The sequence below is a fragment of the Emys orbicularis genome, chromosome 4 (assembly GCF_028017835.1).
Source record: "Emys orbicularis isolate rEmyOrb1 chromosome 4, rEmyOrb1.hap1, whole genome shotgun sequence".
NCBI classification, from domain to species: domain Eukaryota; kingdom Metazoa; phylum Chordata; order Testudines; family Emydidae; genus Emys; species Emys orbicularis.
In genome coordinates, this window is record NC_088686.1 from 155,617,378 (window position 1) to 155,645,223 (window position 27,846).

Genomic DNA, 27,846 nt, shown 5'->3' on the forward strand with positions numbered 1-27,846 from the left:
AAACAGGGAGGAAGTCAGATGGGTGTGTGTGCGCACGTATGTACATGCTGGGTATGATTTGGGGGGAAGAGAGGGTCGTGTGCAGGTATGTGTCAGAGATTTGTAGGGGAGAGAGAGAAGGAATGAAAGGAGATGAGAGGGTTTCCTACAATAATTTGAAAGTTTGCTAAAGCTGAATCTTATTAAAGTACATTGATGCACCCACAGACCTGACCTGTCCCAATCAGTTCCCTGATTTTAGGAAACTGCTTGACATCTGTGGCCACAGCTCTCATTCCCCTACTCAACTCTGTGTCCCAGGAGTCTGAGATCATAGGAGAGGCAGGGAGGACATGGGGCGGGGGGAGGAGGGGGAACCAGAGGGGAAACTCCAGAGTGGGGAGGGCAAGGACACGGAGGAGTGAAGAGAAAAGATACAGGAAAGAGGACAAGGGGGAGGGGCAAGAGAACGAGATAAAAAGAGAGACTCAGTGAAGAACTCAGTTCCACTTTCAGCAAACAGCCAAGCCAAGATGCCTAAGACCTTGAAAGATGCCCTGCAGGAGGTTCTGGATGAGCTGGGGAAAGAGGATTTCGAGCGATTCAAGGCAAAACTAAACAACCTTCCGGAGGTGCCCCAGGGCTGTAACAGAATCCCCAAGGGGAAGCTGGAGGAGGCAAACCGCCTCGCTGTGTGTGACCTGATCGTAAATTATTACACCACGGCGGGGGCTCTTCAGGTGGCCATGGGCGTCCTCAAAGGAATCAACCAGAACGAGCTGGCCACAAAGCTTCAGACACTCGTGTATAACTAGAGCTGGTGAGTTGATTCCCTCTTGCTTTGGGGCCTCAGCAACTTTACCTGTTCTTTGTCTTGTTAATTGTTCCCTGGCAGGACCCTGCCAGTCTCTCTCCGGAGAGAGGTGGCAGCTGCAGCAGAGGAGTCTGATTTGCAGGGATCTCTGCTCAGAGTTTCTCCAGGTTAGAGAGAGCCCAGAGGCACATGCAGGCACTAGGAGGCTGCAATATACAGCAGGTCCTTGGGGCAGGTGGGAGACCAGCAGCCAAGTCCATCCCTTGAGTGACTCCAGGGCCCCAGGTTAGAATTAAATGGTTTTCCAACCACATTTCTGTCCAGAGATCATGTAGGAACATGGGAATTGCCAGATTAGATCACACCAGTGATCCATAAACCAGCGACAGGGTCAGCACCAGCTGCTTCAGAGAGCCCTCTGTGAGGAGATTATTACTCCTGGGGGAATTCTGCGCCACTGCAGCGTAGCAGAAAAATGCCCCCCCCCCCTCCCAGTTTCTCTTTACTTTCTGCAGAAAATGGTTTCTGTGGGGGTCTGGGGATGCCTCGGCCACCCAGGGACATTCCCCCTCCCCTTCACTGCACAGAGCAGCTGGGGCTGGGTCAGATCAACCCCCCAAAACTTCCCCTGGCTACAGGAGGCTCTGCACCACAGGGAGGGGGAAGTTAGCGGGGGGTCTTGGTGCACGAGGTGAGGCTTGGTGGGGTGGGGGTTCCCAGTGTGTGTGGGGGTGAGGCTCAGCGGGGATTTTGGGTGTGGGTGGGGGGTCTGGATGCATGGGGGTTGGGTGGACAGGGGGAGTAGCTCCCTATACAGAGACCCCTCCCCCCACTCCCGCACCCAGAACCCCCCACCGAGCCTCCCAAACTCAGGCTCTGACTCAGGTTTGAGCCCAGTTCCGCCTTCTGTCCACACACACATCAGTCTCACTCAGGTCAGCAAGCACTCAGGACCAGGTCCCAGGACACTGCAAGGCGGGTGGGTCACAGCCCGAGTCCCACTGTGACTCGGGTCCAAGCCCGGCCATTCTGCAGTGTGGATGCAGGTGATACTGCAGATGCAAATCAGAAGATCTACTTAGAACAATATGGACACATCAGCATGGCTGTGAGACCCGGGTCCAGCAACCAGTAAATCGTGTATACCCAGATTTACCATGCTGTGTGGATGCTCAGGTGCAGATTTGGAAACACCGAGTCCGCAAGCCCAGGTCCCACAGCCCTGGGTTTATAATGTAGTGTAGACATACCCCTAGTGAGAGCCAGTCCCTGCCCCACTGCGCTCACAACCTACACAAAGGGTGGGATAAAAGGATGTTACACACAAACTGATCCTTGGCAATGATTATAATTTTGGGGGTTACTCTAGTTATGCAGGATTTTGTTATTTAAACACAAAGATACACAAAGTTTACGTGTGTGTGTGTGTAAAATACACACACAATTGGTCACCCTGGAGGGCAGGAACAATACTGGATGTATGGCATAGAAATGTGCGAAGTAGTCATTCCCATGAATTCGTCAGACAAGGCTCCCTGTAGAGGCAGGCAGTTACCTACTCAATTGTGAGTGTCTCACAGTGTCGCTTTGAACTGGGGAGGCAAATGTGGTTCTGGTGAGTGGGAATTGATGCAAATATGCTAATGTCTGCAAAATGTCACCCTAGATGGGCATGATGTGGCATTGATGACAGAGTGAAAGGACACGTGCTGCTTCTCTCGTCGAGCTACGAGAAGACGCAAGAACTCCGCAAACCACCTCTCACCAACCTCTGTGTCCAGCCCACAGCCCGTACCGAGGAGAGAGTCTCGCCAAGGACATCCTGATGTGCATGAGACACCCGACCCTGCTGTCTCTCCAGAGCCTGCTTCACTGCGACTCCTGTCACCTATCGTGCAGCCTTCCCCTGTCCCGTCCCAACGCTGTCCTGCCTGCTCTGCTAGGGGTCCGTCAATAAAAACCTTTGAGCGTTTGAGCCCCATTCTGTTGTGTGCTCCCAATTTGTGTAGCTCTGCTGGGGGTCAGACTGCCAACCTCCACCCCACATTGCTATCGACCTTGGGTAGGGCACTGTGTCATCACATGCTGCCCCACACCAATCTGCTCTAGAGGGACCCAACCCTCTGCTGTGAGCTGGCAGGGCAATATCAACAGCTCCTTTGGCCAGCCTCTGCCAGTGTGCAAGGAGTCTGATGGGGCCAGTCGTGTGGGGTTAGGGGACCCTTCTGCACTAGGACAGCAAGGAAACCTTCCAGACTCATCTCCATTGCGGGCTGTAGAATGGCCAAGGGACAGTAACTGCTGTGGGTCACAGCAGCGGGGAATAGATGTCACAGCGGGGTCACAGCCGAGCCACTGGGCATGTGGTAACTGTGGGCTGGGCCAGTAAGAAGTCTGTGGCCCGGAGCTCCTGCATGAGTGCTCTACCTAAACGTAGCCAAGGGCTCAGGGCTTCTGGGCTTTGGGCTCAGTAAACAGTCAATAGCTCAGGTCCCTTGGCCTACGGGTTAGTGCTCATCCAGCCCCGAGTGTGGGGCCGGGGGTTGAGGGACCCGGGCCCACCCTGCTCCACTGGGTCCTAGCCCAGGCCCTAGCAGCGACAGGGGATCCCGTTGCTGGGCTGGCGGGGAAACGTGGGGGTTGCTGCCTTGCCTCCCGGCAACACAACAGGCCCAATGTCTCCTTTCCCTGGGCCGCTGCCTCCTGGAGCCTGGTGGGGCTTCTCCACAGCCAGGGGAGCCTGGTTCCCCATCTCCACGCGCAGCGGCTCTCTCTCCCCTCCCGCTCTGGGTTCCTCTGCCTCCTGGGGCCACGGCTGGCCTTTTCTCCAGGCCGGCTTAGGAGCATCATTGTGCCCCCTCATACAGGGGCTCCACGGGCAGTCCAGCTCCCTAGGGCGGACATCTGGCTCCTTCCCTGGTCTGGCTCCCACTGAGCTGCAGGGCCTGGCCCTTATATTTCCTGCCCTGCCCCTACACTTCCTGTGAGGGGGGGTGGGACAGGGCAGGGCTAACTGCATCCAACAGGGTGAATTAACCCTTTCTGGGCCACTCCACCTCATTACACTCCCCAAGGGGAAAGGCCCATGTCCCATTCCCCACCACCCTAAGCCAGCCAGTCCCCACCCTGGGACTGTATTTGACCAGGGGTCCTACACCATAGGTGCAACCACAAAGTAAAGAAAGAGGAGACAGGCAAATGGCTGCCAGTTGTCCCGATCTAGTTTACAATCCTGCCTACTGACCAACCAAACCATTCTGCGTTAATGAACCCACAGAAAACTGTCCTGAAACAGCCAAGGTCGCTACGCAGATCACAGGCCTGACACAAACCCGCAGAAGCAGGGAAACAAAGAGTTAAGCCATTTACCAGAACAGACCCTCTTCCCTCCCTTTCCCATCTCCCCACAACCACATCTACTGTACACCACAGACCATGCCTCACAGCCTCAACTCTGACCCCCAGAGACCCCCACCTGACAGCCCCCCTTTACCAAACTAACCACTCCAGCCACACCTCCCCCTGCCCTCCTACACACCCTCTCCCAGCACCTCTAGGGGTAGGGGTAGGCTCGGTTTGGAGGTGCCTGTAGGGTCTGGGACATGTAGGGGAAGAGAACTGTTTTATGATTTGAGCTTTACAGGGAAACCATCCACTCCTATTTGGGGTGTGACCATTTCAGGGTTAAATTCACCCACAGCAATGGGGGACTCCCTGCTGGCTGCTTAGGTGGAAGTCCACTTCTGCTGGAGTAGGGCCACGTCCTTCTGCCCCTGTCACCAGCCTGCCTCCCTCCTGCCTCTTTTCTTGTCTGCAAGATCTGAGATGGGTCACAGGGAGCAGAGGGTCAGAGCTCAGGCAGCTGCAGTTTCCCTGACAGAGGGAGAAGAAGCCAGGGTATTTCCCACACCAACTTGGGGCCGGTGGCTCCTGAGATCACATCTCTGCTATTTGCCTTCAGCCGGCCATGCACTTTCCCAGAGATCTCATTCTCTGTGAAAGCAGCCATGGCTTTGAAGAGCTTCCTCTATGGTGCAACACAAATGCTGTGGAGTGGGAGGGAAAACCTTTCCCCTGCAATGAGATTGGTCCCAACTTTTGTACAGAGGGAGTGTTGTGCCACTTTGCTAAAGTAGTCTCAAAGTCTTCCCACTACCGCCTGAGGAACGGCGATAGGTGATGGAAACCCATGATATCCCTCTGCCACACACTATGCAATAGTTCAGGTCCCACCTCCCCACTTAGTAACCTCTCCCTCACATCCTTAGCCCCTGTGGCCCCTTAGGTGAGCAGCAGCAGATTGTGGGTCTTTGCTTATCAATTGCTCAGTGAAAGAGAAATTGATGCTACATAGGGAATTTCTAGTGTATTTTCTTTATTTAGCGTATACTCAAGTTTCCTTGAATAGAGGTGGACAAAACACCATGAGGTTCTAATGGTTAAAAATGTACACATTATTTCCAGTCTGAATTTGTTTAGCTTCAACTTCCAGTCATTGGATCATGTTCTATGATCTCTCTGCTAGACTGAAGGGCCCATTATTAAATAGTCGCTCCTCGTGTAGAGGCTTATAGACTGTAACCAAGTCACTCCTTACACTTCTCTTTGTTAAGCTAAATAGCTTGAACACTAGCAAGCATGTTTTCTACCCTTTAATCATTTTCCTGGCTCTTGTCTGAACCCTCTTCAATTTATCAGAATAATAGAATCGTAGAATATCAGGGTTGGAAGGGACCTCAGGAGGTATCTAGTCCAACCCCCTGCTCAAAGCAGGACTAACCCCAACCAAATCATCCCAGCCAGGGATTTGGCAAGCTGGGCCTTAAAAAAAATCCTTCTTGAATTATGGACACCAGAACAGACACAGGATTTCAGCAGAGTTTGCATCAGTGCCAAAGACAGAGGTAAAATAACCTCTCTGCTCCTGCTCAAGATTCTCATGGATATGCTTCAGAGTATCGTATTAGCCCTCTTGGGCTCAGAGTCACACCGTAGTCTCATGTTCAGCTAATTATCCCTCACAACCTCCAGATCTTTCTCAGTCATTGCTTCCCAGTATAGAGTGCCCACTCCTGTAAGTATTGCCTACATGCTTTGATCCAAGAAGCAGACATTTACATTTAGCCCCATTGAAATGTATAGTTTGCTTAAGCCCAATTTACCAACTAATTGAGCTCATTCTGTATCAGTGACCTGTCCTCTTCACTCATCCAATTTTTGTGTCACCTGCACATTGATAAAAATGTTAAATCATTCATTCATTGGTGATCCCTCGATTCGAGGATGATCTCTATCATGGATTTACATATGGGTCCTGAGATGACTCAGGAGTCCGGTCCTGGAATCGCAAATCCGCCTGCAGTAGGTACAGACATTTCGTGGCTGGCCAGCTGCCTGCTGGGAGAAAGTTCTTTCTTTGTCCTCCCTCGTCTCTCTCTGTTAAATAGCGTAAGGTCAAGAATTGATCCCTGCAGGACCCCACTGGAAACATACTCACTTGCAGGCGTGAAAGTAAATGGGAAGACTTACCGGTGCGCCCGGTGTCGGCGTCCTTGGGGGATGGGGCAGCCTCTGGGCCTCTGTAAGGGGCGGGGCCTCGGGCAGAAGGGGCGGGGCTGGGGATAGAGTCCCCCAGCCAGCCCTTCATGGACGCCGCTCCTGCGGCCAGGAGTTGTGTGTCTGGAGCTACAGACAAGAGGCCCCCACAGCTGACTGGGGACGCCCCAGGACAGGAGCCAGGAGGAGCACTGTGCCAGGGAAGAATCACCTGAGGACAGGCCGGAGCTGGACCCAGTATCATGGCTGCCCAGAGCGGTATGGGGCTGAGAGTACTGGGGATTGTGCCCTTGCATTGGGAATAAGGAGGGAGGCGGCAGCTAGCTAAGTGGGAGGTGGTCGCTCTGTGTGGGTTTGCAGAGAGTGGCAGAAGAGGGCACCAGAGCGGTTTGCTGGGGAAAGTTTACTGGCACCAAAGGTGACCAGGAGCATCCAAGACTCACCACTTGACTGGAACTCTGCTCAGGATTCTGAACTCGGAGTGCAGACATGTTGCTCGGTGTCTGTCCTTTCAGACTGTGGTACCACTGGGTATGTGGGGCCTCGCATTCGATGTAACCCTGTTTTATCGCTTCCCCATCTTTCCCCTTGTTGTTTTTCTCCTTTCATCCCTCTGTACATTAATAGTTCCCTGTCCTATATTCATTGTACTTCTCTGGTGTGTGTGTGAGTGTGACCACTCGGGAGGGGGTGGGGGTTGGAACAGGTGCCCCTGGGGGAAGAGGGAGTTTCCTTGCTGCATTCCTGTGCATGCCTTTTCTCAGCCAGAGTGTAGTGAGGCAGCTGCCCCACTCTGGCATGGAAAGGGTTAAAGCAGGCCAGAGAGGCTGCGCAGAGCCCCAGCCAACCAGGAAAGGGCTTACTGAGAGCCAATCAAGTGGAGGCTTCAAAGCAGCCAATCAGGGCCAGGCTGGGCCCTATAAGAAGGCTGTAGGGTGGCGAGGAGTTTGTTCTCTCCCTGGATGGCAAAGGGAGAAGAACTGGTTCTTAGGGAAGCACCTAAGACAGAGCAGTGCTGGGCAGGATCAGCCGAGGCTGGGAGAGCTCTAGGCTGACAACTACCAGACTGGGGCCCTGACACAAAGGGCAGAGAAGGTGCTGGGGCTGTGGGGAAGTGGCCCAGGGAAGCAGGCCATAGAGGGGAGTTGGAGGAGGGCAGTAAGTGGCTGCTACTAGAGGGTCCCTGGGTTGGGGTCTAGAGTAGGGGGCAGTCCTGGTCCCCTACTTTCCCCCCACTTGGCCAGTGATGAGAGTGGCTAAGCCAGACTGCAGTTGCCCTTGGAGGAAGGGGCTAGACTGAAGCCTGCAGTGAGCCACTGAGGCAAGTGACAGAACCAGAAGCTGCTGCTCCCCTGGAATGGGGGCGGGAGAGAGCCAGTGGAGAGAGCACAGCTGGAGGGCTGTGTCCAGAAGTGGACACCGTGGTCTGCGAATGATGTGAGTCCCACGGTGAGGATGATGGAGACTGAGTAAGGGTGAGTGAGACACCACTAGCGAAGGCACACTGCTGAAGGAGCTAATTCCCAAAACAACCAGCCGGAGGCGCTGCCGCGGTAAAACCAACCCCGATACACAGAGCCACCTGTAGAGCAGACTCCATCTTCTCCATGAGGGCACTATAGTTACATTAATATTATATCATTATATATTTGTAATCAAAATTTTGTGCAGTATCATGTCAAATGCCTTACAGAAGTCTATCGCATCAACACAATTACCTTTATCAACCAAACCTGTAATCTTGTCCAAAAAAAGCTATTAAGTTAAAGTGACAGTCTTTGGTTTCCATAAACCTATGCTGATTTGCACTAATCTCTTTACTCTCCTTTAATTCTTTATAAATCGAGTCCTCTATCAGCTGCTCCATTATCTTGCCTGAGATCGATGTCAGACAGGCCTATAGTTACCTGGGTCATTCCATTTACCCTTTTAAAATACTGGCACAAGATTTGCTTTCTGCCAGTCTTCTGGAACTTCCCACTGCTCCAAGACCTATTTAACACCACCCCTGCACCTCCCTGCCCCATCCTACTGTGCATGCACAAGTTTACATGGGGGCAGACCCCCCTGAATATTTGCATTGTGAATGTGCTTCCCCCCCCCCAAACTTCTCCCGGTTCCACCACCCCAGTTCATGCCATGCTGTCACCTGTTCTTCTGGGGGTATAGGGAGCAGAAACGATGGAGTTTTCCATGGGATGGAAAAGCTGCTGTGTCTGGAGTCTTTGGGCATTTAGCTCCACAATCCTCTGGACCATTTGCATCCATCGTCAATGTTAGTGACAAGTGTGGCTGGGTGAAGGGAACACTTGCACATATGTTGTGAGGATCTGCCCACCAGCTGAGTGAGTGTTTGATTGTTAAGGGCATTGATGTCTTCTCAGAATGTATACTGTTCTGAGTCATCCTCGAAGATGCCACATGTGGAGTCTTATATGCTTTATAGCAAAGGTGTCTGCCACCATATGCCCCAGTAGTTGGAGACCGGTTTGGGCCTTCATGTCCTGATGCACTTCCCACTGCACCTCTTGGTCCCTTTGCCTCTCCTCCCGCATCCGACCTCTCCATCTTTGTCTTTCACTCTGCTCTTGATCATTCAACCTCCTCCAATCCCTGCGTTCGCAGTCACAAGCTGCAGTTCTTCACGTGAGCTGGATCTGGCGCTCAGCAGGCGTGGAGGGGGCACCTCTCAAGGGCACCCCGGCAGAAGCTGCTGATAAAAACAGACTGAATCACTGTTAGATTTACAGTCGGAGCAGAAGGGGGAAAACTCCCCTTATGTTATTCCCACAAAGATCTTTATTTAATAATACAAATGGTCACTTTAGCTTTGGGACAGCCCATCACAGTGTGGTTCTGCAGCTCAAGCCAGAGTGAGTACAGAGGAGTATGGGAAGATGGGAACCTATTACACTGGAGGTTTTCATGCCGGAAACCCCTGGGTATAAGTAAAGGGAAAATGCAGTGAATTGAATATTGTCACTATTTTCACAGGCAGTGGTGATTTTGGCTGATATCTCATTCCGGAGGTTGACCAAAGCTCAGAGAATGCAGCTGCTGGTAGCGTACCTAAACTGCCGAAGCCTAAATGCTGCTAGCCCACTTAATGCAGTGTGCCAGTGGATCTCCATGCAGAGTGGCACGGGAATGTCTCCTATCGTGGGGGAAGAAACAAGGCTACCATCCCTTACAATGATATGGGGAGGATTGTACAGTATCTCCATGAAAGTTTCATTGAGATCTCGACAGTACAAGGGCCGTCACTGTATGGATGAACATAGTACTCTGCATGAGAATTGTCATCCTCCATGCCTAGCAAAAACAGGAAAAAGAAAGGAAAGGTGAACACGGCCTCCACCTCTTCTTTCTACCTCAATTTGAGCATGGGCCAGGGATCTGTTGTGGATTGCGTAATTAGGACTGCTACAATAATCTTTTTGAATTAATTTCCTAGCATATAGCAGTTGATTGAAGTGGCAACGATAATGTATTCCAGAATATTAATTTTAATTGTATTCCCGGTGCTCTTCTGAATATGAGGAGTAATGTACCGATACACGTACCTGAGCTCCCTTCACCTTCATCCCCGGGCTCATCTGCGCTCGTGTGATGGGACTGGCTCAATTCCGTCAGAGTTTCAAGCAGTTCCTGGCTCCCAGCATGTTTTGTATTCCCCTCTGCTTCTCACCCCCTTCTCCTCACTGTGCATTGCAGGGGATCCCATGCCTAGCTCTTGCAAAGTGGCCCTGGTCAGATTTCGGGTGCTGGTAGGGGGTGTAGTTAATTGTAGAAGTGGCAGGTTTGCAGGGGAGCCCCAGATGTGGTGGTGGTCTCCCTGGCCTGCTGCATGCTTGCCAAGGTGGACAATCAGGAAAAGGCATTTCCAAAACACAATGAAGTTTTTCAAGGGGACGGAAGGAGACTTCTGGTGTCTGAGACCCCTGGGCAATGGATTTCACAATGGTGACCAGAATGGTCACTGTCATGGGGGCAACCAGGGCATTTGTGGGACAGCTGCCGGAGAACTGTTGGGATCAACACAGGTAATGCAGTGTCTAGACTAGAAATAGGTCAGCTCTGGCTCTGTCATCTGGAGAGGTGATGTTATGTTAGCAGAGACTAATGCAGGTGTGGACACATGTAAAACTAAGCCAAAACAAGCTGACTTACACTGACATAACTTTGTAGTATAGACAGGTCTATGTATCTTACATCTACACTATTACTTTTATCAGCCAAACTTGTAATCTCATGAAAAAAAGTATCAAGTTGGTTTGACAGGATCTATATTCCACAAGCCCACTGTGATTAGCATTAATTTTATTACCTTAATTACATTTTTTATTAATCAAGTCCAATATCAGCTGTGCCATTATCTTGCCCAGGATTGATGTTAGGCTGACCAACCTATAATTACCTGGGTCATCCCATTTACCCTGCTAAAATACTGACACAACATTCACTTTCTTCCAGTCTTCTTGAACTTCCCAAGAGTTATTGAAAATCAACATTAGCACTCCTCTGCCAGCTCTTTTAAAACTCTTGGATGCAAGTTACCTGGACGTGGTGATTTAAAAATGTCTAACTTTAATAGGTGCTGTTTAACACCCTGCAGAGTTACTAGTGGAATGATAAATAGAGAACAAATGTATTCAAGTGGGTAGGGGGATAATAAAATCAAAACTGCAGGTTGCAGATAGGAGTGGGGGGTTGAAAAGAGTTTGGGGGAAGGAGGGGACTGAGAGACAATTAAAGTGAAACCTGATCCTAAAGGGTCAGAAAAACGTGAACTCGGAAAGGAATTGGCTTTGTATGCAGTTCCCAAGGGCTCTGACTTATGAAGAGAGAGGAGTATATGCCGTCTGAGTTTGTGCTTAGAATTCAGAGAACATGGAGGATGCAGAGATGAAGATGCAGTGGGATCCCCTGTAGAGAGGAGGCTGATCTTCCCCCACTGGCTCATTCCTGACCAGCCACTGTTGCCCTGCGAAGTTTCTCTGCCAGGTCTCTCTGGTTGATAGCTTCCAGCACCATCGTGGTCACCCTCACTGCATAGAGCTCCCCGTAGTGACTGATCAGCAGCTCAGTGAGCTCCACAGGCTCTGCTTTCTCCAGGTCACATCGAGGTACGTGGCTGTGGTATCCCTTTTCCAGCTTGATGTCAGTCAGTTTGCTCTTGAACTCCTTCAGCTCTGCCTCTCGGAGGTTTTTCAGGGTGTCCAGGAGGTGATCTTTCATTGTCTTCCCCGTGCCACCTCCTAGAACATGGGCCAACAAAGTCCAGTCCAGCCACTCCCCACTCAGGTACCATTCCCCGCTCTCCTTCACTCCCAGGCTCTCCCCCTTCATGTAACACCTCTCTCCTCTCCAGCAAATGCTTGGTACCTCCTCGCAATCCCAGTGCTCTGAACTCAGTGCCTCACTGCCTCTGGTCCAGTCTGTGTGGTTCCCCATGCCTCTGCTGTCCCCTCCCACAGATACCTCCCTAACTCAGATACCTTGACCCTCTTCCCCTCCTCGCTGGAATACCTCCCAATGCCCAAAGCCTCTCTTCTTTCCTGTCAGAATCCCCCCCCCCATCTCCCCTTTGATGTCCACTCACTCCCTGAACCTGCTCTGAATTAGAATCCTGGGTCAGGGCAGGACTACTGCCTAGTGGTTACAGTACAGGGGGAGGGTAGGAGTCCTGGTTCTGCCACTGACTCGTTAGGTCTTTTTTCTTCTGTAATTTCTGTTCTACTAAAATAAGGCCTCTGTAAATCAGGGGAGATGAACTGACCTGTGTGGCGTTCTGTTGATGGTGAACTGTGCTCAATGTCACCTGGAAGGGGGGAGGGAAGAAGAGTGAAACAAACTTTTTTATCATAATTTTCTGTTTACTCTGCTCGCCTCACACCACACAGGGCACTTGCAGATCTGATTGGCTAAGCCAGTCACATGGCAGTGTGATTATCTTTGGAGCTGAGAGAATGATACACCAGTTAATGAGTTATTCAGAGTCCCCTGAAGGATCTGTTCCTGGCCACTGTCAGAGACTGTACCCAGATATCAGACTCAACAGGTGTGGCAATGCCTGTGTTCTTAGACAGCTGCTCTGTGTCCCCCCGCAGAACACCAAATAGCAGAAATTTACACACTGAACACACACATACTCATCTGGCATCTGGTGAGTGCAAGTTACCGTGTGCACCCAGTGACATATCTCTGTACAACAGCACTTATGTCACTGCTGACTCTGCCCAAGGTGCCCGCTAGGCTCGTGTTTTTAAAATCTTTTTCCTTATTACTTTTTCAAGAAATCTACGAACAAACCCACTGTAACAACGAATGTGTTGTAATTAAAACAGCAGTAAGTGATCTCAAGATGACAAGCACACAGCTGTACCTTCAGGCTTTTAGCTTCTGGTTATTATTATTGATACGTCAAACGCCCAGTACAGGATGATAAGCTCAGCGCATTGTAAAGTCTGTAATACTGTTGCTTCTTTGGCTGGGCAGAAAGCTGTAATTTTGAGCCCTGCAGGGTAGTTTCAGTTTGGACGAGTGATCAGTGATAGAAGTCCGGTATACTTTTGGTGTCATCTGTTTATGCCCAGAAACAGACACCGCATCCTGCTTCCCTGACCAGCAGGAGGAAAGTACAATTCATGGGCTTTAGCAGACATCCCCAACCAGACACTCAGCCTGGTGCCCAATAAGCAGCTGGCTCGTCTGCCTCTGCTTCCTTCTAGGGTCAGCCAGCCACTGCCTCTCTAATGGCCGACCCACTGCGACCCCCGAACACCCAGCACCAGGTCGGCTTCCGGCTCAGATTGCCAGCTCTTTGGGACAGGGACAATCCCTAGCACAGTGCAGTCCTGGTCCCTGGATAGAGCTCCTGGGCACTACCGTAATACACCTGTAAATTAATGTACTGCACCTAGCACAATTGGGTTCTGGGCCATGACTGTGGGTCTCAGGCCACATAACGAATAATAATGGGCTTGCCCTGCAGGCTCCCATCTGCACTACAAAACATTCTGAATTGCTCCTGCTGTTAGGTAAGAAGGCAAATGCTTAGCTGCCCCCATTGGTCTCTGATGGTCCTGCACCCCTGATGGCAGCCATTAGCACCACTCAACACCACAGTAAGTTTTAGTAATAATGTGTGAAACCCATTGTACTACAAACATAGTAATGGCTTGTGGGGACACCCAATTTCAGTGTATTTCCCCCATTTTAGTATTTGTATTGTGGTAGCACGTAGGAGTCAGATGGATGAATATCTTCAATACCAGGCAAATTGGTTGAAACTACAGTAAAGAACAGAATTATCAGACACACAGATGAACACGATTTGTTGGGGAAGAGTCAACATGGCTTTTGTAAAGGGAAATTGTGCCTCACCAATCTACTAGAATTCTTTGAGGGGGTCAACAAGCATGTGGACAAGGGGGATCCAGTGGATATAGTGTACTTAGATTTTCAGACAGCCTTTGACAAGGTCCCTCACCAAACGGTCTTAAGCAGAGTAAGCTGTCATGGGATAAGAGGGAAGGTCCTCTCATGGATCAGTATCTGGTTAAAAGATAGGACACAAAGGGTAGGTATAAATGGTCAGTTTTCAGAATGGAGAGAGGTAAATAATGGTGTCCCCCGGGGTCTGTACTGGGACCAGTCCTATTCAACGTATTCATAAACAATCTGGAAAAGGGGGTAAACAGTGAGGTTGCTAAGTTTGCAAATGATACAGAATTACTCAGGGAGTTCAAAGCTCGCTGTGAAGAATAACAAAGAGATCTCACAAAACTGTGAAAGGCAGATGAAAACAACAAAATGGCAGATGAAATTCAGTGTTGATAAAAGCAAAGTAATGCACATTGGAAAACATAATTCCAATTATACAAACAAATGATGTATACTTATCACCCAAGAAAGAGATCAGGGATTCATTATAGATAGTTCTCTGAAAACATCTGCTCAATGTGCAGAGGCAGTCAAAAAAGCTAACAGAATGTTAGGAACCATTAGACGAGAGAGAGAAAATAAGACAGAAAATATCATAATGCCACTATATAAATTCATGTTATGCCAACACCTGGAATACTGCATGCAGTTCTGGTCACCCCATCTCAAAAAAGATATATTAGAATTGGAAAAAGTACAGAGAAGTGCAACAAAAATGATTAGGGGTATGGAACAGCTTCCATACAAGGAGAGATTAAAAAGACTGGAATTATTCATCTTAGAAAAGAGATGACTAAGGGGGGATACGATAGAGGTCTATAAAATTATAAATATTGTGGAGAAAGTGAATAAGAAATTTTTTTTTACTCCTTCACATAACACAAGAACCAGGAGTCACCCAATGAAATTAATAGGCAGCAGGTTTAAAACAAACAAAATGAAACGTCTTCACACAACGCACAGTCAACCTATGGAACTCATTGCTCAGGGATGTCATGAAAGCCAAAACTATAACTGGGTTCAAAAAAAAATTTGATAAGTTCATGGAGGATAGGTCCATCAATGGCTATTAGCCAAGATGGTCAGGGATGCGACTGCATACTCTGGGTGTCCCTAAGCCTCTGACTGCCAGATGCTGCGACTGGCCTACAGGGGATGGATTATCTGATAATTGCTGTTCTGTTTATTCCCTCTGGCACATCTGGCACCAGCCACTGTCAGAAGACAGAATATTGGGCTAAAAGGATCATTCTTATGTTCTTACAAACTGAATTTGAGTCAACAATGCGGTGCAGTTGCAAAACAGCATGCTGGGGCATATTAACCGGAATGCCGTCTGTAAGGTACAGGAGGTAATTGTCCCACTCGACTTGACCTTGTGAGGCCTCAGCGGGAGCCCTGTGTCCAATTCTGGGTGCCGTACTTTAGGAAATATGTGAACAAATGGGAAAGAGTCCAGAGGAGAGCAACAAAAATGAGAAAAGGTTTAGAAAACCTGAGCTGTGAGGAAAGGTTAAAAAAAACTGGGCATGTCTAGTCTTGAGAAAAGGAGACTGAGTGGGGACTTGATAACAGTCTTTAAATATGTTAGAGCAGGGGTTGGTAACCTTTCAGAAGTGGTGTGCCGAGTCTTCATTTATTTACTCTAATTTAAGGTTTCATGTGCCAGTAATACATTTTAACGTTTTCAGAAGGTCTCTTTCTATAAGTTTTTAATATATAACTAAACTATTGTTGTATGTAAAGTAAATGAGGTTTTTTAAAATGTTTAAGAAGCTTCATTTAAAATTAAATTAAAATGCAGAGCCCCCCCGGACTGGTGGCCAGGACCTGGGCAGTGTGAGTGCCACTGAAAATCAGCTCGTGTGCCGCCTTCGGCACACGTGCCATAGGTTGCCTACCCCTGTGTTAGAGGCTGTTATAAAGAGGACAGTGATCAATTGTTCTCCATGTCCACTGAAGGTAGGACAAGAAGTAATGGGCTTCATCTGCAGTAAGGTAGATTTAGGTTAGATATTAGGAAAAAATTTCTAACTCTAAGGGTAGTTAAGCTCTAGAATAGTGTCATAACTATAAAGGGAAGGGTAACAGCTCTCCTGTGTACAGTACTAAAATCCCTCCTGGTCAGAGACTCCAAAATCCTTTTACCTGTAAAGGGTTAAGAAGCTCGGGTAACCTGGCTGACACCTGACCCAAAGGACCAATAAGGGGACAAGATACTTTCAAATCTTGGGGGGGGGGAAAGGCTTGTGTGTGTGCTCTTTGTTTTAAGGGGTTGTTCGCTCTTGGGACTGAGAGGGACCAGACATCAATCCAGGTTCTCCCCATCTTTCTAAACAAGTCTCTCTTATTTCAAAATTGTAAGTAAAAGCCAGGCAAGGCGTCTTAGATTTACTTTGTTTTCTCAACTTGTAAATGTACCTTTTACTAGAGTGTTTATCTTTGTTTGCTATACTTTGAACCTAAGACAGAGGGGGGTCCTTTGAGCTCTTTAAGTTAGATTACCCTGTAAAGCTATTTTCCATACTGATTTTACAGAGATGATTTTTACCTTTTTCTTTAATTAAAAGCCTTCTTTTTAAGAACCTGATTGATTTCTCCTTGTCTTAAGATCCAAGGGGGTTTGGATCTGTATTCACCAGGAGTTGGTGAAAGGAAGGAGGGGGGAAGGGTCAATTTCTCCTTGTCTTAAGATCCAAGGGGGTTTGGATCTGTATTCACCAGGAGTTGGTGAAAGGAAGGAGGGGGGAAGGGTCAATTTCTCCTTGTCTTAAGATCCAAGGGGGTTTGGATCTGTATTCACCAGGAGTTGGTGAAAGGAAGGAGGGGGGAAGGGTCAATTTCTCCTTGTTTAAGATCCAAGGGGGTTTGGATCTGTATTCACCAGGAGTTGGTGAAAGGAAGGAGAGGGGAAGGGTCAATTTCTCCTTGTTTAAGATCCAAGGAGTTTGGATCTGTATTCACCAGGGAATTGGTGAAAAGTTTCTAAAAGCTTCCCAGGGTAGGGAATGGTGGCAGCGGACCAGAACTAAGCTGGTAGTTAAGCTTAGAAGTCCTCATGCAGGCCCCTACATTTGTACCCTAAAGTTCAAAGTGGGGATACAGCCTTGACAGCAAGAGTTGGGCGTAACCTTACTCTGCCATGTAACATTCAATTGTACCCACGTAAAAAGGCCGAGGTATGGACTGACTGGTTTAAAGCAGTCAAGATAAGAAGAGTTGTTAGAACATATGAGGTATGGTCAAATAGAGCAACTTTTACAGATTTAGAGAATAAATGGAGCGCCTTCATTCATATAAGTAAACTTCAGTTGGTAGATACGGGTACATATATGGGAACCTGGACAATGTCCTCAGATATTTGCAGATGTATTTATCAAATGCAGCTATCTGCCCAACCAGGACACCGACCTTACCTTGCTACTATGAATATAGAAACTGAAGTACAATTACAATTTTGGAATGGTTTCCAAAATCCTTTAATAAAACAAAAAGGTCGGGGGGGGGAAAAGCGGTGTCATAGACACAGGGCAGGTCTACGCTACCGCGGGGATCGACACTTTGAGATCGATCCACCGGCGGTCAATTTAGCGGGTCTAGTAAAAACCCACCAAAAGGACTGCAGATCGCTCTCCAGTTGACCCCTGTACTCTACCCCCAATGAGAAGAGTAAGGTAAGTCTCCCGTCTACCCCCCTCCCCCCCGGCGTAGACCCCGCGGTAACTCAACCTAAGGTACGTCGACTCCAGCTACGTTATTCACGTAGCTGGAGTTGTGTAGCGTAGGTTGACTTACCGTGGTAGTGTAGACATAGCCACAATGTTTGGAGGCTCAAGCTTTGCCATGTTCGTATGAAATTCAACAGATATTGAGAATCTTAATCTTAAAATAAACACTACCATCAATGGAATAGGAAAGGCAGTGAAAACTGGGGGAGGTATTAGCAGCCTATTGCTAAATCAACATGCACTCACCATTGAGAATATACATCTAATTGCTCAAGGAGTTGAACATCTCAATACCACTATCCTTTCAATTATTAATAGTTTGGAGAATAATGCTGTTTCATCGGCAGCGGCCTCTGTGGCTTAAAGAGATAGAGTGATTGAGATAAACAAAGTTTGCTACAAATGAGACTGCAAAATTGGCCACGCTTATTAAACCAGACAACTATTATAAAACAAGCATAAGAACAGGCAGGGCCGCCCAGGGGGGGGGCAAGTGGGGCAATTTGCCCCAGGCCCCGCAGGGGCCCCCACGAGAATGTCGAAGGCTCCCCCCGCCTCCGCCTTCCCCCATCCCCTGGCGCCTCAGCGCGCCGCGACCAGTAGCGGCCCTAGAGAGCGCTGCAGTGGCATGGCTCAGGTGAGGCCTGAGGTCCTCCCGCTCGGAGCCACGTGGTAAGGGGGCGGGGCGGCGAGCGCCGGGGGGCGGGGCGGCAGGAGCTCCTGGACGCGGCTCGCTGAGGCTCTGGGAGGCGGGGGTAAGCGGCATGGTAAGCCCCTCTGAGCCCGGCACTCCCCCAGCCCTGACCCCCAGCTCCGAGCCCAGCCCCTCTGAGCCGGGCACCCCCTGACCCCATCCCCCCCCCCACATCCCTGACCCCCAGCTCTGAGCCCAGCCCCTCTGAACTGGACAACCCCCGACCCGATCCCCCCACAGCCCTGACCCCCAGCTCCGAGCCCAGCCCCTCTGAACTGGACACCCCCCCCGACCCCATCCCCCCACAGCCCTGACCCCCAGCTCCGAGCCCAGCCCCTCTGAGCTGGGCACCCCCCGAGCCCATCCCCCCACAGCCCTGACCCTTAGCTCCGAGCCCAGCCCCTCTGAGCCGGACACCCCCTTGACCCCATCCCCCCCCACAGCCCTGACCCCTAGCTCCGAGCCCAGCCCCTCTGAGCCGGGCACCCCCCGACCCAGAGCCCAGCTCCCCACCCAGCCCTGGGCAACAGTAGCGCCACCCCCAGGCAGTGACAGCCCATTGGCACCAACCATCACCATCACCCAGCGACAGCTCATTATGTAATTGCAAATGTCTACATCCCATTAAAGTACTTAATGTTTTTAATAATGTATTTCGTGTATTTTCAAAGTATTAAAAATTAATTTTTGAATGTATTTCACTGGTTATTTTTTACATTTCCAAATACATGTTACTAGAGTATTGCAACTTTTTTTTATGGAAGGGGCCCCCGAAATTGCTTTGCCCCAGGCCCCCTGAATCCTCTGGGCGGCCCTGGGAACAGGATATATAAAATATCAGCTCAGATTCCGTACAGTTTGCTATTTGATAGGGTTTCAGGCCTAGACAGTAACAACAGTAAGAGTCTTTATATCAGAGTGGCTATCCCAAGGTGGAGCCAAGCCCCAGTTAAAGTACATGATGCTAATAGTCTGGGAAACATGATAAACAATACATATGTGCAACGTTATCCCACTGAGCACCTGGTAACTGAAACAGGTTTGGAAATTAACCAGGCTTGCGGCACCAAAAATAATGGGTGGTGACTATGTGAGTGCTATGCTACTATAGACATTGATCATAAAAAAAGGGATTGGTACAAAAAGAATTGGTCAATGAGGCGGTACGAATAAAAGATGTGGTTTGCGCGTTGGGATATAAAATTTCACCATGCACGGACAAAATTGTCCTGGGGATACTACAGGTTTTTTGTGTACAGGTAACCAGCACAGTCCAGATTGGAGCTTATGATTTCTGGCCAACAAGTGGTGTGAGCACTCTTTCAACTCACCACTCCTTCTAGGTGACATAAATGATTTATTGGTCAAATTGGTCCCCCCCCCCACACACACACACACACTTGTGCAATTACAATTGGATAGGCATGATTTGGTAACAAGAACCAAAGAAGCTTTAGCTAATCTAACCCAACAACAAATCAAAGAACTAACAAGTGTACAAAGAGAAGTGGAAACACCCTGGTGGGCAATTCTAGAGGATGTTACCCTGCACCCAATAGTTAGAACACTCAGCCTGCTGTTCATGGTAATATAGGCAATTACTGTAATTGCCCTAATGGGAATGTGTTGCTAGCCGCAGGCAGGTCTACACTACCGCTTAAATTGATGCAACTTACGTAGCTCAGGGGTGTGAAAAAGTCACCCCCCTGAGCAATGCAAGTTACAGTGACCTAAGCACTGTCCATACTAGCGCTATGTTGGCGGGAGACGCTTTCCCGCTGACCTAGCCTAATTATGCTGATGGAAGAGCACTCTCCCGTCATCATAGCGCGTCTTTACCAGACGTGCTAAAGCTGCACCAATGTAGCACTTCTAGTGTAGACCAAGTATCAGAGGGGTAGCCGTGTTAGTCTGTATCCACAAAAACAACGAGGAGTCCGGTGGCAAACTTAACACCATTAATTTGGGTTTGAATAAGGACTGGGAGTGGCTGGCTCACTACAAAAGCAATTTTCCCTCTCTTGGTATTGACACCTCCTCATTAGTTATTGGGAGTGGACCACATCCACCCTGACTGAATTGGCCTTCAACACTGGTTCTCCACTTGTAAGGTAACTCCCTTCTTTTCATGTGCCAATATATTTATGCCTGTATCTGCAATTTTCACTCCATGCATCTGAAGAAGTGCGTTTTTTACCTATGAAAGCTTATGCCCAAATAAATCTGTTAGTCTTTAAGGTGCCACCGGACTCCATGTTGTTTTCATGAATACCTAGTGTCTAATACTTCTTAGGAGTGTCTTTGTTTTAGCAACACCAGCCATATTCTTAGCAAGTTCATGTACCCGACAGTGAACGTGTAAGGTGGCATTTGCTTTAGAGCAGGGCCTGACTCTTGCTCATAACCTCACTCTTGCTGATTTTGGTTCAGGCCTTATGTCTTGAACCAGGCCACGTGTTTCAGGCTCACTCTCTTCTTTAGATGCATGGAGTGAAAATTACAGATGCAGGCATTATATACTGACACATGAAGAGAAGGGAGTTACCTCATTCATGTAAACACAGTCCAGAAGGGTAGTACCCGATACAAAGTTGTGGTATAAACACACTCCCTGAAAATGGTACAGGGACACACTGACCCTCCTGAAGAGAAGGTCAGGATGGCAGGATAACGGATGGGGATGTTTTGATTGAACCAACAGGTACAAGGTGTAAGGTGGTCATTAACCACGTCAGAAAGTTACTAGGTAACTTGTTTGTATCTGTATAAAAGAGGGGTCACAGGAGGAGTGTCTTTGTCCAGCTGAGGGGACAGTGGAAAGTCCCACCACTGCCTGAGCTGAGTCTGTTGTCATGGACATCCATGTATTAGTGGCCCTGTGGAGTCTGCCAGGTGCTAGTTCCATGCCTTATTAGCAATAAACCTGGCCACACGCCTTCGCCACTGAACCGAGTCTGTGGTCTTTCTGGGACTGAGATCTGTTGTGCCGGCTATCTGGCCAGATCCAAAAAAGCACACAGGGAGAACACATGCATGCAGCCAACTGACAACACTACGCTCAGCGTTGTGCTGCCTAACTGATTCAGGAGCCTAAACCGCTGACGTGGGCTGGGAGGCATGCTCCCAGCCGCAGTGCAGACATACTGCTGGTTCCTCACTTTCCAAGTGAACTACGTCGAGTTCTGTTTAACCGGCTTCCGTGACCGATAAACCCTCCCCCACAGAATGTCCCGAGGGCGTCGGAGGCGGGGAGGAGGTGGAAGGCCCAGGGAACTCCCAGAGCACGCGCCGTGTTCCGGCCTGAGGCATGTGCCCTTACATAGCAGAGAATGGAGATGGTGCTGCTGGTGACATTGCTGAGGAAGGTGAGCAGGGAACTGGGGCCTTTGATGGAATCTCCACCCAAGTTCAGCCTGAAGCGAGGCCGGGGGGAGGGGCACGGATGGAGCCCCCCTGTCGGAGACCCAGCTATGACGACGGTAAGGGATGTGCATAGTGGGGTGGATAAAGACCAGACAAGCACTGATTGACAGGTTGAAGGACCAGAACCGGGTTCCGGAGGCTCACCACAATGGATCCTGGGTGAAGAGGGAGAAGAACCAGAGCTGGACTCCCGAGTGCCATGGAATGGACTCTAGGCACAGCCGCTCCAGGAGGAGGGACAGTTTATTGCGTTCATTTCCCCTCGAGCTCTTCAATGAGGAACTTGTGCTTGGCCTTCAGCACCTGGTAGAGCCGGTCCTTGCAGACCCGGTTCCAGCTCGGCATGAGCTCATACAGCTTCCGCATCTTCTCCAGGTTGCTTCTCTCGGCTCGGATGCTCTGGTACTGCTCATTATCCAGCACGGTGCCACACAGCATGTCCAGGACCCCATCCACCATAGAGACCCGTTGAATCAGCTCTGCTCGGTGCCGGTCCACAAAATGTCCCCCTGCGGAGGAGACACCAGAAGGCAGTGAATTGATACAGCGTCTCATGCTATTTGCTTCCTTGGAGTGCCTAAGTCCAACCAGGATGCATGGGAACCCCTCCTCCATCTCTCCCCTGTCTTTTCCTGCTTCTTCTCCCCAAGGGGTTTGCCTGTTATAATCCAGAGATGTTGCACCTTGAGCCCCGTATCTCACCTTCAGCACTGACTGGGCCTCCTGTCTGTGCTCTGGGCCTGGAGACAGCCACATCTGCTTGGAAGCCTGTAGGAGGAGACCAGAAAAAGCCATTACAAAAACCACTGATGCCTTTTGGGCTTGTAGGGAAATTACAAAGGAGGGGACCCACCAGCTTTCTGCAGTCCCTACAGCGGCTTCCCTCTCTGCCGTTTCAACATTCTACCACTTGAGGGAGCTGTTTCTGCAGGAAACGGGCTACCAGGGACTGCAGCAACCCAGAGAGGGGCCTTTATTTCCCACGCATCCTTCACCATGCTACGTTGTTCAGGCAAAACGGTAGGTCTTAATAAGCCTTAACTCAAGCCCTTAGCATCCTGACTCAGGTTCTCTGGGGTCAATGGGAAGTTTGTCCTCTCAAGGGCAGAGCACAGGAAACTGGATCTGGCCCAGATCAAAACCCATGTTATTTTTAACTTAATAAAAAATGTAAGTGCCACTGATGAATCTCACCAGTTTGTAACCCCATGATGATAGGCTCCAGGGCAGGGAAGGTGAAGCACAGGTTACTCAGACAATCCAGGAACAGCTGATGGGCCTGGTCCCCCTTGGCCAGCACCATATCAATCAATGTGGCGACCCTGATCTCTGGATCCTCCAGCCGGTTCAGGGCGAGGTACTCTCCCTGCGTGAGGAGGAGGTGGGCGTCGGCAGCACTGACCACGGCCTCTGCATCGCTCTGGAGGATTGTCATTAACTCGCTTCTCAGCTGCTGGATCACTTCCCAGGAGCCCCCACTAGACACCTTTGCTGACCAGTCACAGTGCCTGGAATGGAATGGAAATACATCTGTACAAGAAGACGGTTGGATGTGTGTAGTTCCCTGCAGATATGCTGGTATCTAGGGATTTAATCACATAACGAGTCATTAGCCATGAAGTGAGGTCAGGAATTTAACACGATTCACTAAGGGACTGGCCTTTTAGATAGATAACAAGAATATCCAGAGAGACAAGATGAGCGAGGTAATATCTTTAATTCGACCAACTTCTGTTGGTAAAAAAGACAAGCTTTCAAGCCATAGAGAGCTCTTCAGGTCTTGTGAAGCTGAAGGCTTGTCTCTTTCACCAACAGAAGTTGGTTCAATAAAATATATTACCTCACCCACCTTGTCTCTCTCATATCCTGGGACCAACAGGGCTACAACACCACTGAAATCAAGAATATCCAGTTATCATAACTGAGAACAATTTTGGAAGGGACACCAAACCCTGTGCGTCAGGACTTAAGCTGATCTCTCACTATTACAGACCAGGATGAGATGGAAGGTCATGGGTAGATTACTCCGCATCTATTATTGTGGGTTCTTATGCTTTCCTTTGAAGCATCTGGCACCAACATGCTCAGAGACAGGACACTGGACTATATGGACCTCAAGTCTGATCCATTCTGGCAATTCCTATGTGGTGGAAAAAATTCACTGTTTTTTTAAATCTGACCTTAATATTTAAATTTTCCAGCTTTCCAAGAGAAATTTTACTTTTAGATTCTATGCTCATTCAGGGTTTCTACCCATCAAGAAATTGATAAATATTCATTCATAGATTCTAAGGCCAGCAAGAACCCTAATCAAGATAATCTAATCTGACCCCTGAATAACACGGGCCGTAGAACGTCCCTGGATTAATTCCCATTTGAACTAGAGTGTTTTGACCCTCTTACACTCTATCTATCTAAGGTACTTATCTGGCACCATCTCCATAGTATCTGAGTGCCTTATAATCTTCAATGTATTTATCCCCACACACCCCTGTGGCGCAGGGCAGGGCTATTTATCCCCATTAAACAGATGTGGAACTGAGGCACACAGAGGCTAAGTGATTGGCCCAAGGTCATGCAGAAAGTCTGGCAGAGCAGGAAATTTAGCCTGGCTCCTTCCTTGCCATCCGTGCACTGTGGCTGGACACTGACACTAGACAAATGCAAATGGGAAGTGAAGTGCAATGTTTTCTAACAGGAAAGGGAATTCACTCTTGGACCCTTATGTAGATGGTCAGCTGCTCTTTGGGAAAGGAAGATGTCCCAGGTTTGTACAATCCTGAGTGCACTGGGCTCCTGGTCCGTAACCAGATGATCAGGAACGTTTTGACAAAATGTTTTTTTAATTGAAAAGTGCTGATGTGACAGATCTGGCAATTTCCTGCACTATCTTTGGGAGAGTTTACTGGTCTAAGTTTATGTGGCATTGTGGACCAGAGAATGTATGTAATTCCATGGGTGAGGCTAACCACAGCCCTGCCAGGAACTAAGAACAGTGTGTGTGTTGGAGGGTTGAAACACCTCCAGTGAGGCACCAGCACCTGGAGAGGCTGGCATAGACTAGTTCAGACTGGATTCTCCAGAGACCAACAGACAAAGAAAGGACTGTTGGATAAATAGCCTGAGTTCAAACTGACTCAGGGCCTTCTTCCTGATCCAGCAAACAGACAGGACCTTCAATCCAAGGGGGCCCCAATCCTTCCTGGCTAGCTAGAGTCACAATTGAAACAAAGCATTCTGGTTGACCTGACCAATATTTTTTTTCAGATTTCCGGTTCTTGAAAATTTTCAGGACTTTTCATCCTGATTTGGAATGGGGAAATTTGCTGCTATCTTGACATTTTTTACAAGATGGGAAAACCATTTCCCACCCAGCTCTACTCCAAAAAGATACGTAACGGGTTTGCCCAGCACCTCGTGCTATGTGGGGTGGGCCTTGGCTGAGCTCCTAGGTCCAACCACAACACCAGTTACAATTGGGGCCAGTCCCTATGGGCTGTGGTGGATTCTCCAGCACCTGGAATCTTTACACCTATCTCTGTAGTCTCTTACAAGCTCTCGCTCAAACACTGGAGTTATAGGGCTGGATGCAGGAATCACCGCCTGAGATCCTGTTGGAGGTCAGACTAGATCAGAATGGTTCCTTCTGGCCTATAAATGTAAAAATGCGGAGAGAAGGGTTTCTAAGGGAGCCATCACCTTTCCCAGGGATAATAACTTCATCACAGGAGCAGCAGCTCTGTGGTTTCATAGATAAGGCCAGAAGGAACTATTCTGATCATCTAGTTGGACCTCCTGCATAGCCCAGTTTTGGGTGTCAATTTCACCCTCGTCTCAGCTGCTCATCGCTCACTGGTTAGCCACTGTCCTGAGTGTAGCACTGCTGCCTGGCTCTCCCTCTGCTTCCTCATCCACAGGCCTTGCCGGTGAGCTCCAGGCAGCTGTAGGCGACAGTCTGAGCTCTCTCTGGCCGCATAGTCCAATAAACCCTTGTTTCAGTTCAGGGAGCAGTTTCCGAAGCCCTGGAAAACCAAGGGTTAAACTTAATGTGACTAGTTAGGAGATCTGTCGTTTAAATGAGGTTTCTAAGCTCCCCCTCTAATAGGCTCTGGGAGGGGAGTGGGGTCTAGTGGTTTAGAGTGAGCGGGCTGGGAGTCAGGTTTCCTGGGTTCTACCCCTGGATCTGGGAGGGAAATGGGGTCTGGTGGGTTAGAATAGGGGGATTCCCAGGTTCTCTTCCCGCTTTTGCCACTGATTCACCCATGGGTCTTTCCCAGAAGAACTGACCCTTGAACTTTTCAGAGGATGAACCCGAAAGCATCACGTCCTCTAGGAGAGAAACAAAGATAAGGGTCAGTGAGCCTGTTCATCAAAATCATTTCCCATTTATATTAGACACTTTACATCACAGCGAGCACTTTCAGGTCTGAATGGCTACATATGATGGTGCAGAGAGCCCCAGTGATTGGAGTACCAAGGGGCCTTACAGCTGGAATACCCCACCCATTGAAAGAATACTCTGTTATTTATCATTTGTGTCACCATAGCACCTAAAGGCCGAGTCAGGGTTCAGGACCCCATTGTGCTTCACGTTGTATAAACACAGACCAAAATGACGGTCCCCACCTGGTCTCACCAAGACCTTCCAGACAACTTCCCCTTAGCGTTTCATCAGTACGATGAGTCTGAGTCCCTCCCTCATGTCCTTGGTGTAGATTTCCATGAACGGCTGCTGGTCCTCTGGACTCATGTAGCGAAAGTCCACTTCCTGGTATAGAGACAAGAAATTCCTGTAGGGGAGACCCCACCTGAGTCTGCAATGCAGGGATGCACCTGTCCTAAGTAACTCATTGGGGTCTTTGCTTAATTCATTAGCTGGTGGCAGCTAAATAGTAATATATGGGTGTCCCTGTAGTAGCTGAAATTTTGAGGTTTGCAGAGTGGTTTCCATGTGGATGAGAAATCAATGTCATGGAGCAATTTCTTGGCATCATTTGTTTATTTGCAGTATGTACGTGTCCTGGTTCCTTGGACAAAAGCCCAAGCAGGCAGCGACCTTTTGCAGATTGCCTTCACGAGGCCCCTCTTCCCTGTCCCAAAACCCAGCCCTCTGCCTTCTGGGCACGTCTATGCTGCAGAGTGAACTCAGGTGACTGGCATCTGGGTCTGAACACAGGGTTAACCTAGCCTGGATGGGAGCTGCCACACTGCAATGCCCCACCCAGCTCCGACTCCTGGCTTCTGACTCCGACTCTGACCTTGGTGGCTGATATTCTGCTCTGACCACTCAGCCTGACTCCTGCCCCAAGCACTGGGCATGGCCACCCTCTGGCACCAAGTGGGGTGCTTTTGGAGAACAAGCCGGCGGTGGAAATCTGATGTACATGGGAAGTTAAAAAGAAAGAACTGTTCCAAGAGTTTGAGGAACCAGCTTGTGATAATGAGACCATCAAAACTGCAAACGCAAAAAAAGGAGGCTAAAAGGGCAGTTGCTAAATCAAGAATAAACGCTGAAGAGGAATTTTACAGAAAACTGGAGGAAGAGGATGGCAGGAAATTGGGTTTGGGGTTGGTCAAAAAGAGGAACAATGTAACACAAGATGTGAAGAAATCTTTCGGCGTGAAGGATGGGATCTGTGAGGTGATGACCCCTAAAGAGGTACTAGTGCTATTTCCAAAGGCTGTTACATGAGAAGAGGTTGCTGGGAGGGCAAGCACTGCCAGCAGCTATGGGCAAGCTTCAGAGGGTATCAATCTCTGTAGAGGAGATAGAAGCAGCACCGCATAAGGTGGACAATGGTAAAGCAGCTGGTGAAGAGGAGATAACTATTGATATGATCAAGGCAGCTGGAGATACTGGAGTAAAGTGGCTTCATAGATTACTCTGTGATTACTGGGAACAAGCTAGGATACCAGATGACTGGAGAATGGGATTGATTGTGCCTCTGTGTAACCATCCAAGGGTGTAGAACCCAAGGGCTGCACAGATTCCCTGCTGCTGCCATGTCGAACCTGGGTCTTGTCTGCCTCCTACAATCAGCATCCAACCCTCTTCCTGACTGCTCCCATCCTGCCTCACCCCTACCCTTGTTCCTACCTACCACCTTGCTCCTTCTCCATAGAATCATAAAAGATCAGGGTTGGAAGAGACCTCAGGAGGTATCTAGTCCAACCCTCTGCTCAAAGCAGGACCAACCCCAACTAAA